Genomic DNA, 13,893 nt, shown 5'->3' on the forward strand with positions numbered 1-13,893 from the left:
TTGAGAGGAGATGGTATTGATTTACTTGAGTATTTCTAAAATCTTGGCAACAATACTGTCTGTTCTTTAAGTTCTTTGTCATTAGAAGTATTATCGGTTCTTGATCAATATCAATATGATCTTTACAGTATAAACAGATTGATTGCATCTGTCTAATCACGTGTCATCGAGGCTGTCATGTGTGCAGGGCCAGAGGGAGTATGAAACTGCTGCTAAAACAACGCCTTTACATGGATGCTTTTGTTGAGTGAGCCACAGCACCACCTCTGACCTGAATCCATCGCAGGGTGGAGCAGAGAAATCACTGCAGTTGACAAGCTTGGATTAGGCCAACCGTTACCTTTTGTTTTAATTTCCATGTAAGGTTTCCCTTTATGTGTGTGTGTGTGTGTGTGTGTGTGTGTGTGATTGGATCTGTGTGGCACCTATATGTGCACAAACACATGCAGAAGGACACAACTGACACAGAAAATCTTTGTGACGCATTTGTTTTAGTTGTATTTCAATTCAAATTCTTGGTTTTAATAATGTGGTGTTTTATGAACACTTTAATCTCTTTAACCGTGACGAGAGTTGCTCAAACGCTGGAATCGTCATGTCAAATATTTGTAGCTGAATGTAATAGCATGATTTTATTTGTCATATTGAAGACATTTTATTGAGAATTTTTGATTCTTCTCTCTGCATTTGTTGTGGTACATGAACATCAGTATGGCAGAGTGATGAGAAATATGTAAATGTACAAGCATCACACTACAAGATACAACAACTGTATTCAAAAAAATGCTGAGAGGTGGGATCTAAATTCAAGTGTGAGAAGAGTATAAAAACATTAAACACATAAATTACTGCAATATCCGGAGTATTGCAAAGGTGAATTATTGCACCAAATTGACTGTACTGTTAAGTCAGTATGACACAGTTTAAAATATAAATTCTACTGTATTACTTATGGGTTGAAGAAGCTGCTGACAGGAGGAAGATAAGTCAAAGGGACACTTTAATGGCACTCTGAGGAAGGAGTTGAAAAGTTTGGTGGCCACAGGCAGGAGTGACTTTCTCTGGTGCTCTCTGGTGCTTGTAAGTGGAATCAGTCAGTCCGGTGCGGGACCAGCCCGTCATGGAGGGGGTGGGACAGGCTATCCAAGATGACACAAAATAACAGCATCGTCAGTGGTCCTTATTAGTGCAGCAGTGTGCGCTAATGACCAGAAGAGGGCAGCACCTGATAACACACACGTGTACTTCAGTTCCAGTATCCAAATTCTCTCCTTTCACTGGGTTAAAAAAAAAAAAAACGTTGTACATTTTTAACCTTTTTCAAAGATTTGTCTTAACACGCCTTCTGCTCTGTTCTGTCATCGGGCAAAAAAAAAAAAAAATTAGCTTCACACACACATACACACCAACTTCACACTGCTAAAGGGGGCTTTATATAGTCAGCCTTTTTCTGACCCCTCTATTTGTATGCAAATGTCTTCCTGTAGGACGGTGTATAGACGCTCTCCTCTATGGAAATTAGCAGAAGGCTGAAAACTGACGCTGCAGATAAAAGACATGGTTTGATATGAGGCCTCTTAGCTGGCAGGCCTCTTATTAGGGGTAATACTCTCTCTCTCTCTCTCTCTCTCTCTCTCTCTCTCTAACACACACACACACACACACACACACACACACACACACACACACACACACACACACACACACACACACACACACACACACACACACACACACACACACACACACACACACACACACACACACACAAAGAGGCAGAGCTGCACGGTGTCTGACTCTTTGTCTCTTTCCTTTCTGGTCTCCTTTCTCTCTCATGAATATTTCACCATTTTCATTCCCCTGTTGAGTTTTGCTCTTGCCGGCTGCTTCTCTCTTCAACGCCCTTCCCTCTCTCATCTTCTTCCTCGCTTCCTTTCCCTCAGTCTTTTATCTTGATGACTGTGACGATGGGGGTTTGGTATTAATCTGTTTGTGTCCGAGTGGAAGCTAAAAAGAAAACCGAAAAAGGAAAAAAATGAATGTGTTATCATAGATGCCACCATTGAACCAGAAGCTGCAGGGTACTGAGCAGCCAGCGGTGCTCACTTGATTGATCATCTGAGTTTGTCATGTTTTTTTTTGTCTCTATCCAGAAATACCTCTTACGTCAGAAGATGATTTTATCCCAATTAAGAATCTATTTAATGTGAAATCTACATGTGTGCTGCATGTCTCCAAGTGTGCACTTTAGCGATGGGACCCATAAAATATTTGGGCCTATTTGAAAATGAGTGGACAAAGAGAGGGAGATGACAGATACTCCACAAAGGGGAGGATACAGGAAACAGGACATCGTGGAGGGAAGTGCCGCAACATCATTCTCTCCCCTGCTGTTCCTCCTCCTCCTCCTCCTCCTCCTCTTCCTCCTCCTCCTCCTCCTCGTCCTCGTCCTCCTACTCACCACACACTCACACACAGATGTTCCCGTGTAATTCCCCTCCCTCACAATCCTCTGCACTTGTAAAACGTTGGCGTGCCACTGGTAACCATGGAAACCACTGCACATCGGCTGCTTGAAATGCATTTCGCAGCAATCTCAGCGTGAAAGCGCGACCATCCCTCCCACTGGAGGGAGAGAGGCTGCATTCATCACCATGACGAGGGCGGCGCCGGGGTGTTAATGTGGTGGACGTTACTGTACACACAACAATTCAAGTCACAGAATTCAAGTGTCAGAAGTCTTCCTTCTGACAGCACGCATGTCTTAAACATTTGAATGACGTGTTTTTTTTTTTGGAGTGAAACAACAGCTCAAACGGGAAGAACAATGGGGAAAATTCAATCTTTCAACGGATCTGCTAACATGTACAAAAAAAAACATGGGAATATACATGGGCTTCACATTGAAAATGTGACTCATGAAAACCATGAACATGTTCCCAAAACCCATTTCACAATATGTGGTCAGTCAGCCAGTTAGTCACTCACTCCTTGTTTAGCTGCACTGTTTCTGAATAATACACAAGCAAAAATATGAAATATGATTAAATAATCAAATCAAATATCTCATAAACCCTTTTGTTTTTTTGATCCCTTCCTCTTGAGATCCTTGAATTAGTGGACGAGTTTTAAGTAACCATCTTTTGTCACTGACTCCACGTGTTTGCAAGTGCTCTGTTGAGACTTATGACACACTTTTGGGATTTTCAAGACCCATGCTTTTATGCTGATTAATCATAATTCACCCACATATGAAAACAAAATCTCCTTTTCTTGCATCGGTCAGTGAAATTGCAACAACTCACAACGAAGTAAAAAAAAAAATTAAAAAAAAATGCATATAACAATTGTGTTGTGTTTTTCTGTGTGCACGAGTTAAAATTACAGCATTTTATTGTACATTTGAATCCGTCTGACGACCATGTCACCGTCTACCTGCTCACACACACACCTACACACCCTCCTGTCTCGATTTCAGTCTACCTCTGTCATTGTGTCTAGCTATCAGGCCAGTCAACGCCCCGGGACAGCTGTCATGGTGGAATGTAAACAGCTGATTGAATCACATCAGGACTCACAATTAGAGAGGAAAAACAGTGTTGTTAATACCAGAAGACACAGACTCACCCTTTATTCTCTCTCACTTCCTTTGTGTGTGTGTGTGTGTGTGTGTGTGTGTGTGTGTGTGTGTGTGTGTGTGTGTGTGTGTGTGTGTGTGTGTGTGTGTGTGTGTGTGTGTGTGTGTGTGTGTGTGTGTGTGTGTGTGTGTGTGTGTGTGTGCAGTACCAGGTGTCGACCAGATTAGTGACCAGTCGGCGGTGACACACTCCCCTGGCATCCTCCCTCAGTCTGCCTCCCCCTCAATCCTGTCTGTCTCCGTCTGTGCTTGACTCTCTTTATCTGCCTGTCTCTGGTCGGCACCAAATGACCTCTCTGCCCAAAAATTGGGGCCTGCCAGTGAGCGTGTCAGTCTCTTTTTATTTTATTTATTTTTTTATTTTCTTACTGCCCGTGGTCCCCATGGCAACAGTCAAAGTCAGGCAAATGGGGACAGAAAAGCGACACGGTGAGAGGGAGGTTTGTTGAGATGAATCGTGGCGTGGAGACTATGCAAGGCTCTGTGGCTGGATTTCACTGGAAAGTGCTGACTTTTATGAACTCCTTCACTCACTAAGATTTGATGTTTAAGACCCGGGTCGAAATCTCTCCTTTAACATGTATTCATGAAGGTAGGATTTATTGTCGTAGATTGGGCGCCTAATAATGCGGCACAGTAACTCAGAGTTGATTTCTTAACATTGTTTTCAATGGGGGAGGACTGTTAAGTCTTTATAATGGTAATAGCCAACATGCACACTTGCTGTAAAACAAGTGTAGGAGTCTACAGCAATGCTAGAAGCTCTATGCCAACATTTTCTAATAAGCACTGAACAAAAAGTACAGCTGAGGCTGATTTATTTTGCAGGTATTTGGTTGCACATTTTGGACAAATTAAAATATTGCTGTGATTATGGGGCTAAATAAAATCTCAGAGGATCAGCACAGTATTTACAAATCTTCTTGACTGAAACAGTTAATGTCTGGGAAATCCTCCTGCAGTTGTGGACCAAAGACTTGGACTGACCGACAGACCGTAAACAATCAACACCACCACCACCACCACCATTCGTTATTCATTATTACACTCTGGAGACTTATTAAGCATATTGTAGAAGCATACTGTGTGCAGCTGATCCGCTCAGTTTGTACCCGCTTCAACCTATTAGTATTAAAGATATGCATTTCCTCTGGACGTGTCCAAAATACAAAACCATTCGATGTAAATATTGTTAAGGTTTTTCAAAGGCCTAGTATGACCCGGGGCAGCACGGTGATGCAGTGGTAACCATGCGTGGCCTCGTGGCATGGTGGTTCTGGGCTTTGGGTGACTCTAAGCTCAGTTTGTTTTCTGTTGCCACAAGGCAGGTCAGACACAATGGCAAATAAGCTGTTATGTCTTTACCTACATTTACATACATTAATATGGATAAAAATGAATGTATTATGGATATTATGATGCATTTGTGGAATAGAATTGGACCTTCGGACATGGCATAAGATGATAGGGTACACACCATTTATGATTTTTTTTTTTTTTTTTTTTAATTATTACATAGAAATAGTTTGCATGACAAACTAAAATAAATCTAACCTCTCTGCTGTAACATCTCAGAACAGGAGAGGAAATGGAGATGAGAGCCGAGAGCTCGTCATCAGAGCACAACATGACCTGAGGCCTGGACACTGATTGAAACGTCTGTCTCCTCTGCCGTCTGGGGTCCTCAGTCTTGTAGCCAGATTACTTCAGTGAAACAAAGCCCTTGTGCTGGCAGTTTTGTGCCTGTGGAGGAAAATTCTTCATCACAAGTATACATGATAAAGTCCATGTGTATCTCCATCTGGGTGAGTCTGATAGTCTTGCATAATCATCTTCAGCAGACAGCCTGAAGTTAAAACATATATGAACTGATTTTCTCTGTCGGACACCATCGTACTGTTACTATTAAACAGCAGTTAAGCTGTTGTTGGAACTTAAAATGATTAAAATCTAGATCACGTTGAAAATGTATAAAACACATATGGAAACAAAGCACCTATAGCTTATCAGATGTTCCATTTTTTGGGTCATAAATCACTTCCTGTTGAAGCATTGTTTCCAGGAAGACATTGCGGCGGCACTTCCTGCAGGGATATTCTTGTGTATTTCTGGCCGCAGGATATGTGCACCAGTTCTGGTTCTGTGCCTTTTCTAAATATAGCATTTAGAAAAGTACATTATTGAAATAGTATAAGGCCATTTCAGATAATCTCTTATTTATCAGATTTTGAGAAAATGTTTTGATGTGACTATCGCTGTGTTTGAAATTTTACTTTTGATACTCAGATATCGTCTCGGTTATCTATTCAATTACATGAAGCTGATGTTTTTAAATGACAACATAACTCAAATTGCCGCCTTGTGGTTGTATGCCTCCACCAACCAGAGGTTTATTTTTGTTGGTTCAAACTTTAAATAATTTGGTAAAGCTGTTCGCAGAACATCATGATGTCACAGCGAATTTGAGCTTTGACCTTTTGAATATAAAATGTCATCACGGCATCATGTTATCCTATTTTACATTTGCATTGCATTTTGTCATTAGCTTGTGAAGCCTTGTGTTACGGCCACATATATGTGAGGTCACAGTTACCTTTGACCTCTGAGCATCAAAGGAAAGAAGAAAGAAGAACAGTTAGATCAATGGAACGATAATAAGTGAAATAAAAGTATACAGTTGGGGTGGAGAGCCTCTCTTACCTGCTTTAATGGGTTGTTGTAGATGAGACGTCAGCTGCTCAGTCCCGGCTTCAACGAACACTTGAGCTGAGGTAAGAGCCTGGTTCGGTGGAGGCCTGTGAGGCATTCAGATACAAACACACAAACACACTGCAACCAAGTTAAAAAAAAAAAAAAAAAAAAAAAAAAAACCTCTATGACATTTTGGGAGAATGGCTTTGATGCTAAGTTACATGAGAATAATGATGTCGTTCTCACACACAAGATTGATTCATTTTCTCATCCACGTATTGGCAAAAAAAATTATTGCCTCTCTTCATGTAATGAAATACTCTATTACTATTTCTCTTTGATTTCTCTTTTTACAATCCACTGTATCGCTATTCCCTGCAAAATGCTCAATAAGGCATCAAAACTATGATATCAAAACTTTTACCTGCCTTGTCTTTAGATATTCATGCTGTATCCCCGACTTGCTCTTTCTCATTCTTTCTCTCTATTCGGGTCTGCGGTGTAGCCCCGGCTGTAGCTGTTGCTAAGTTTATCTCAATAATCCGGAGCCCCAGAGGCATGCAGAGGCAACCCAGAAAAGACAGAGTGCGCCATCAGTATAATCAGGGGAGGGAAGAGGACGAGGAGGACGAGGACGAGGAGGAGGAGGAGGAGGAGGAGGAGGATGGTATAAAACTCATGATGGCCTGTTCTGTTTTCCAGGAGCAGCACAAGGGACTGTGGGCAAACATGCGCATAAGCAGGTGGTTTCATCAGTGTGTGGGTATGTGCGATGGCTCAGCGTGACATTGAATTACATAACAGGAGAAAATATTAGTTAGAAATGACAGCAGGGTGTTTTTGTTTTTTTTAATCATAAGAGATGAGCTCACTGCCCCGTTCACAGTGACCTTTCTGCTGCTGTTTGCCTGGAAAGCTCTGGAACTGACTCAGCCACTTAATAATTAACACCAAACCCCCCCAAACCATTACATGTGGCTCATGCTAATTATGCCATGAAGCACTGGACTGTGTGTTGGTTTGACAAGCTCACAAGGTGTCCGGTCAGCCAAACTTTGCTGCTGATGTAAATACAAATAACAAAAAAAAACAGGTTATAACGTTGTCTTGTTTGTAGAAAGTATCATTCTCCCCTCAAATTTTTCCCCCATTATGAAAGTCTCTGATATAACTTAAAATCTACATGAGTGTCATCACGTACAGAGAAGGCCGGGACGCCAGATTTATGGTCCAGTTCAGCACAGCAAATGCACCCCACGGTTTTAGCTGCAACACTGGAATATGCTCCAATCCTATTAATATATTGATCCGAAGTGAGACATTCACTCTGAATAGTTGAGTTTGTGACGTCTTTGCAGTGAGCTAGCGTCATCACCGTGGGTCTGCAGCCAAACACCCCGCTGCACTGGAACCGCCTCCGTGTCCAGGACGGGGAGATCTCAACACTGCTGATGAAGGACTGCAGCGGGTGGGGCTGGTAGATAGAAGACCTTTGGCTGTATCCTTAGATATAACATAATGGTGTTGCTGGGTGTTGCTCTCATTTTTTTTTTTTCCTTTGTCGTAGTCCTGGAATGGGATTGCGCAACTCTTCCACACAGGACCACGACCACAAATGACAGTCATTTTCTTATTTTTGTTTTGTGCCTTAGTCATTTTGAGTTTTTTTCTTGTCATTTTCCACCTTTAATCGTCATTTGTTTGACTTTTCAACAAGAAATGTCAACAGTCATTTAATAGACTGTTCTGATCTGGGGGCTCCTGGGTCTGAATCCTGTAGATATTTTCAGTAATCCATCCGTGACACTAACAAGTCAAATACCGAGACTGGCAGATACAAGAGTGGGAGGTAAATGTCTCTGCCATCTCTCCGTGACGTACCCTTGCTCAACCAGTGCTTTGGTTGTTCATGTGACATGATGTATTAGCTCTTGAGAGTTCTACCTGGTGGCCACTTTCCTATCCCTGCGCCTGCCATCATGCCCTTTCTAATTACATAATAGGTCATCAGTTCTTTTAAAACCAGGAAGCTGGTATTCATACAAATATTAATTTTAGCTCGTCAGAAAATGTTAATGCTTAAGAGACTCGGCCCGACTTCTTTTTCTCAAACCCCTTTGAGGTCACTGAAGAGCATTCAGATGTTTAGTTTTCTGGCTAGTGCTTTGTTTTATGCTGTTTGTTGCATAATGAGATAACAGGATTACTGACAATCATAAGAAGAGGATTAATAAACTAATTAAAAAGACTGGTTGGAAAGTTAAAAACGTTTTTTTTCTAATAGCTGCACAGGATATAAAAGTGTCCATAAAAACCCAGCTGTTTGTTTTAGGTTCAGCAGCTTTCTCTGCAGGCTTGTAGTAGCAGAGACCACTGTTGACGGGCCGACGGGCCAGTACTGGCCCGTCGGCCCGTCAACAGTGGTTGAGCCGTGCCCTCCGATGACTCATAAACTGCTCAACATAATAAAAACAGATGACATGCTTCCTGCACTTTGAAAGTAAAGCTTTCTCTTGGTTAAACTGCTGCTGTTTTTGTCACGAGCAAATCGTCGTAACCTGCTCATCCACATTGCAGTCACACGGCCCGTCACACATTACGGAGCATGACTGTGGTACACAGAAGCATGTTACTTACCTCACCTTTGGGTAAACCACTGGGAGTGGCCGACGTATCTTCAAAACAGTTTTTAGTAGCTTTTAATTTTTCTCACCATGGAGGAGGCAGACTCGGTGCTTGAGAACTTTTATCCCGCACAGCTCCTTGACGATATCAGTTTGAAGGGTCATAAAAGTGTTCACATTTAGTTCCTTAATGGTGCAACGTGTACACCAACATTTCTGCTGGCTCTTTTCAGTTGTAATCTTTCGTTTATGCATGACTCATGTGATTCCTTTAAACTATTGTTTTCCATTTATTTATTTTCACAAATAAATAAATCAGAGGTAAGACGTGGAGACAACTCGTATCAGCGCAGGTTCATCTGTATTATTTTGCAACAGTAAAATAACGTTGACAGAAAGGAGTAAAGACTTAATGCTCATTGTGATAAATCACAAATTCAAGCAAGAATCAAGAATAGATTTTCACATTGGAAAATTACTAAATTTGAAGTATGTGTACTGTAGTTGACAGGTGTAAATGTGCTGCACCACTGGAACGGTGTTTATGCAGAACCAGATCACTCCAGAGACTAAACATTTAGTGAACGTGTACAGAAAATGCTTTTATGCTTTCTGCTATTACTACAAAATGCACTCCTACCAGCACACCAACGCCTCTCCCCTCAGGGGAATCATGTCCTCGTAATCGCACTTCCTGGGAGAAAGCATTCACTCTCTTTTTTTTTACGTTCTCCGCTACTTTCATTCCTGACTGCATTCCTGTGCAGACCTGGTTGTGTCTCATCTCTGCAAGTTGACACAGGAGCCCATCAACCCCTCCTGTCTCATCTCCTGACTCGATACACACCTAGTGTTGGTATTTGGGTGTGTACCTTGTGAATTTTCCCACTAATTGTTATACTGCAAGTGTGCTTCCAAATTTCCATGCAGCACAAAGCAAAAAATATACAGATGGAGAGGAGGCCATGAAAGCGAAAAACAATGAAATAGAGACAGATGGCAACTGAGAGAGAAAGAAGAGCACTTCAGCCTACTCTTATCACTGTTTCATTTGGCTGAGTCTCTGGTACTCTAGCACCCTGGGTGGGAGTATTGGAAGCCCACTTGTTGTGTAACACCTTGTCCTTCCTCCACACTATCACCAAACTATGCTACAACAAGGTTGAGTCACAACAGCTTTCATCTTCGTGGGAAAGGGTATTTCAAATTTGTATGCTGTTTTCATGCTTCCCCCTTCACTCACTTGCTCCCTAATACACTGAAAAAATAATATAAAATCAACATCATTCAATGAATTAGTGAATTCAAAAGCAAACCGTGCCAATCAGTTATTAGGTCGATCTGAGCTAATAATCAGTATCTATCCTCATGGAAGTGATTTCAACAAAGTCTCATCATTGTTTGAAGAAAACTGTTGTCACTCTTTCAAGCACGTGGTTTAGTTGGTGCTGCAAAGACGGTAAATGTTAAGAGCATCTGAAAATGGTTAAATTCATACGGAGGACCTTGAATTCGGCTTTCAGGAGCAGCCATATTCGATGCCCTCAGCTAACTGCCCTTTTAAGTGTAGGCTGCAATCTTCAGGACTCTGTACTCCTTGCCAGTGTTGTGCAAGTTACTGAAAAATGATTTAAGGGCAATCATACTTCCTGACAAGCCCTATTGATTTTTCTGTGTTGATCAGCTCTTCTGTTTAACCTCCACTCTCTGTAGTGCTGAGTTTGGAGATTGGCTCCCCTGCATTAATGTAGGCAGTGATAAAACAGCCGCTACATCAGCACCTCGTGGTAACTTTGCTCCACACTGCATGGACCTTTCACTGACCAGGTCAATGACACAAGAGCTGACTTAGCTGATGTCGCTAAGTTGTGAGTCTAATAACACCAGAAATCATCACAGACTGACTGTGTTTTATCTGATAATATATTATACATCCCTCATTTCTCATCTTTCACTTTCTCTCAAGCCCTCTGCTCAGTTCATCTCTCCCGCCTTCAGCAAGTATAACATGTTTTCTTTCTAAGATGAAGCAGGCCAACAAAGAGGCACAAAGTTTTCTGCAGCTATCTGCAAATCCCCTCTTCAGCTCGGTGGCCGGAGACCTGTGGCCTGAAGTGCCGAACCATGTTGTGTGTGTGTGTGAAGGGAAGTGTTGGGGCAAAGACAGTCTGCAGACATGATACTTGAGGCGCCTCGTCCGCGCTTGTCAAAAGAGCAGGACTTGGAGAACAGTATAATTTTCTGCCAGTAAGGAGCCTCTGCATTTATACTGGGTGTGTTTGAACACGTCTGACTGTCGGGCATCCCAGGAAAGGCAAGTCGACGAGAACACAAAGTGAGTGAAAAGAGCCAGGGGAGGAAGAGCAGGTACTAAGCAGACTACATACATTATGAAAGCGGAGGTGTTGGGAGAGACAAAGAGGAAAAAACGTTGAGGACACTTTGTGAAGGGTATACTTAAAAACTTAAAAACTTGTTTCCCCTACTTGTACTCATAGTTGCTCTTTATTTGCTTATTACTGATCTGTCATTCATCCTTACTCTTTAATATTTTTTGATGAACTCTGCTCTTTTCAATTCAATTCAATTTGAACAAGTAATTACACTATAGGTCAAACAGTGAATCATACGTAAGAAGACCTCCCACTATTGTCAATTAGTGAGCATGGTGACATATCTGTTCCATAACTAATCCATAGATAGAAATACGAACCGTCAGAGTTCATGGATGTTTCAAGTTTCAAGTGACACATGTGACCTTTAACTTAAGACACATTTTCTCTTCATCCTTTTTTTCCCAACTAGAAGGGAAATAAAATTATGTCTTGAGTAAATCTTGGTTTATAAAAAAGAAAAGAAAAACATTTCCCCCTAAAAATTATGAATGTCCTACCTTCCCTTTGGATATCTAAGAATAATCCCTTATCAGTCTGTGGTGCCACAATATAAGCTTCATTTACTTTCCCACAAGATTGCAAGGTAATGCACAGACTGTTATCGTGCACTATAAATCATTTTTTCAGAGAGGGAGAAGTGAGGGCTGTAAAATAGAATCATATTATGCAGCTGACTTTGATGGAGGTCATGCTATACAGTGATGGCTGCACATACAAATGGTGTGCATGCAGAATATTTTCCACCCAAATAATAAGTGGAATTCAGTGGAGAAGCATCCCAGCACGTCAGTTTCACTGAAAATCAAAACCACACGCTAAAATGCAGGACCGGGGTCTAAATCCCACTCGACAACTCAGTGACATTTTCCATTGGATCTAATTATGGCCTTGGTCCTATTGAAATCCTAGTGTGTGCTTGCGTATGTGTGTATGTATGCGTGTGTGCGTAAGGGAGAGTGAAAGAGAGTGTTTTAATTACCTGTAATCAGAGCTTAGAGGTGGGCTGTGAACTGGAGCACAGAGGCCTGATTGCCAAGAGACGACCTCCCACCATCACATGGTGTGGTGTGGAGACCACCTTCTACTCTAACAGTCATTTAGCAACCTCTAAACACAAGCCGCTAAATAAATTTAAATCTGAATTCAGTTTCTGCATTACAGAATACATTGGACAAACTTTGAAACGGAAAAGTTGTTGCTTCTTAATGACAAAAGGAGAATCGAATGAGTTTCAGAAAACATAAAAACATCTCATGAATCGGAAAGAGTAGTAGAACACGTTATCTGTGATTGGACAGAACCGAAGTCAATCCGCTCACAAAATCCTGAGATTGATCCTCCCATTGTACCGTTTCTGGTCCGAGCCTGTAATACGCTAAACTGGAGAAATGTGTTTGTTGTTGTGAAATGTCGTTGCAATATGTGAAATGTTTTTGCGTTTTGTGAACTGTTTGTGGATTCTGTGGAATGTTTTTGCGTTTGACGCTCAGGGCCACCGTATTAACCTGAACGGACCCGATGATGTATTAGGATTTAGGTTGGTTTTTATTTTGTAGAGCTTCAGGTTCAGGTCGGGGGCAATTATTGTGAAAAGATAGTAATTTAGCAGTCAAAGCCAAAACGTATCTCCATGTCAATTTGCCTCAAAGTCATGTGGGTCGTGCTCGAGTCACAGTTTTGGGCTCTTACTGTAATAAATCATCTCTGTGTCCTTCACAGCAGTGCTTGGGCACAATTCCTCCAAACCTGATATTGTGACTGCTCTACATATCAGATGAAACAACAGGGAGTGTGAACCTTAGCAGTAGAAGCTGCCATGCTGCAGGCTACAGCAGCTAAAATCTAGAGCTGAAGCCATGGGATTTCCCAACCTATTAACCACTCCTATTTATAGCCATCTGGCCTACTGTGGACAGGAGACTCTACGTCTGAGAACAGCATGTCTAATGACAAAAATAGAGGTCTTAGTTTTTAGCCTATACGGCTACTTCTGAAGTGATTATTCAAATACGGACTTTAAATTCATATCCATTTTTCATTTCACTTGTTTGGATGTTAGCCTCCCGAGGTTTGCAGACGACATTTTTCTCATCAGATTAATCTAAAATGGCGAAACATCAGCAGGAGGTCGAACGTTTGGAGTTGTGTTGGGTGCAGTCAGAACAACTGGGAGCTGATCAAGACGGCGGAGACGACAGTGGGATTCAGGAGTCGCTCTTCGCCGCTGCTCCTCTTTTACAATATCCAGCAGCCCTGTTTCAACAATGGTGACCTTAAAGGTTCTTTTGTTTCTTTAGACTTGAACTAGTCGACCAACATCAACTCAATCCTCAAAAAGATCCAGCGAAGGATGTGGACGCAATCTCTTTCAACTCCTCCTCTGTTTACCAAACCCTCCAGACACGGGAGCATTTCCAGTCATCGTGTTATCAGACACTTATTACACCCTGCTTCCTACTTATACTGTATTGTACAAACATTCCTACATCACATATTCATTTCCATTTACGATTCACCTCTTAATGTTGCTGCACTACTGCACATA

The 13,893-nt window shown here is 41.7% G+C and overlaps 1 long non-coding RNA gene across 2 annotated transcripts; it reads right to left on the reverse strand.

Moving 5' to 3' along the window:
• Positions 1-567: 567 nt before the first annotated feature.
• On the reverse strand, positions 568-6,421 carry LOC138632536 (uncharacterized). 2 transcript variants are annotated; one of them, XR_011311820.1, is made up of 4 exons: positions 6,338-6,380; positions 5,192-5,380; positions 1,848-2,007; positions 568-1,139 (listed from the first exon to the last, which is right to left on the reverse strand). It is a non-coding gene; the product is annotated as an uncharacterized lncRNA (long non-coding RNA). The 2 variants fall into 2 exon arrangements; XR_011311819.1 differs by lacking the exon at positions 5,192-5,380 and having other exon boundaries at positions 6,338-6,421.
• Positions 6,422-13,893: the final 7,472 nt, after the last annotated feature.

Source organism: Brachyistius frenatus, unplaced genomic scaffold (assembly GCF_029030835.1).
Source record: "Brachyistius frenatus isolate BFR_SWC_R1_liver_20210118 unplaced genomic scaffold, ASM2903083v1 Contig_187, whole genome shotgun sequence".
In the NCBI taxonomy this organism is placed as follows: domain Eukaryota; kingdom Metazoa; phylum Chordata; class Actinopteri; family Embiotocidae; genus Brachyistius; species Brachyistius frenatus.